Genomic DNA, 1,173 nt, shown 5'->3' with positions numbered 1-1,173 from the left:
TTGTATTCTCCTATGGGGATAGACAGAGTTAAATTCTAAGTCAAACACGCTTTGTCCTTACTGCTTGAAACTTGACACACTGACCTAGCTTTCCGTGAAATCTCTTTGCTTTGTAGCCCATAGCAGAGGCACTTGTCAGTCAAGGAAAAAACACTTTCATTTGAAATTGTTTGCCAAGCTTCAAAAGAAATCAAAATTTACCGAAATCACAAATATTTTTTCACTGGATCTTGTTGACACTTAACAGGAATGATCAGTATTGAGGTCACACTTTGCCTGCCAAATTTCGTTCTTCTATGTTGAAGCATTCCTTCTGCAGAAACACTTTGAATTTTTAGGTTTCACTTCGTTTTCCCCTAGAGGGATAGATGAAGTTGGAACTCTAAATCAAACAGGGTTTGTGCTAGCTGCATGAAGCTTGACACATTCAATTAGATCTCAATGCACTTTTTATGCTTTGTTCCCTCTTGAAGTAGCCAGAAGCAGAGGCTGGAAAAAAAAAAAAAACTTTCATTGCAAAGTGTTTGCCAAGCATCTACAGAACTCCGAGTTTACTGAAATCTCAGCAAATTTTTTTTTTACCTGATGTTGTTGATATTTTGAAAGAATCATCAATATTCTAGCAACACTTGGCCCCCCAAATTTCATTCTTCTAGGTTGAAGCGTTCTTTTGCAGAAACACTTTGTAATTTTAAGTTTCACTTTGTTTTCCCCTATAGGGATAGATGCATTTGGATCTCTCAATCAAACATTGTTTTGGCCAGCTGCTTGAAACTTGACACAGTCTATCAGATCTCAATGTGCTCTCTATGCTTTGTTCCCACTTGAAGTAGCCCAAAGCAGAGGCACTTGTCAGTCAAGGAAAAAAAAAAACCCTTTCATTTGAAAATGTTTGCCAAGCTTCCACAGAACTTCAAGTTTACTAAAATATCAACTATTTTTCACCCAATCTTGTTGATACTTGGTAGAAATGATCAGTATTGCAGTCACACTTGGCCCTCCAAATTTCATTCTTCTTGTATGAAGCATTCATTTGCATGAACACTTTGAATTTTTAGATTTCAGTTTGTTTTCCTCTATAAATATACATCAGTTGGAACTCTAAAGTAAACACGGTTTGTGGTAACTGGTTGAAACTTGTCATGCTCAATTAGATCTCAATGCACTCTGTAT

Source organism: Marmota monax, unplaced genomic scaffold, assembly GCF_021218885.2.
Source record: "Marmota monax isolate L192 unplaced genomic scaffold, Marmota_monax_Labrador192_F-V1.1 WCK01_AAM20220418_F8-fsc00257, whole genome shotgun sequence".
Taxonomy (NCBI): domain Eukaryota; kingdom Metazoa; phylum Chordata; class Mammalia; order Rodentia; family Sciuridae; genus Marmota; species Marmota monax.
Note: the sequence above shows the minus strand (reverse complement) of the source record.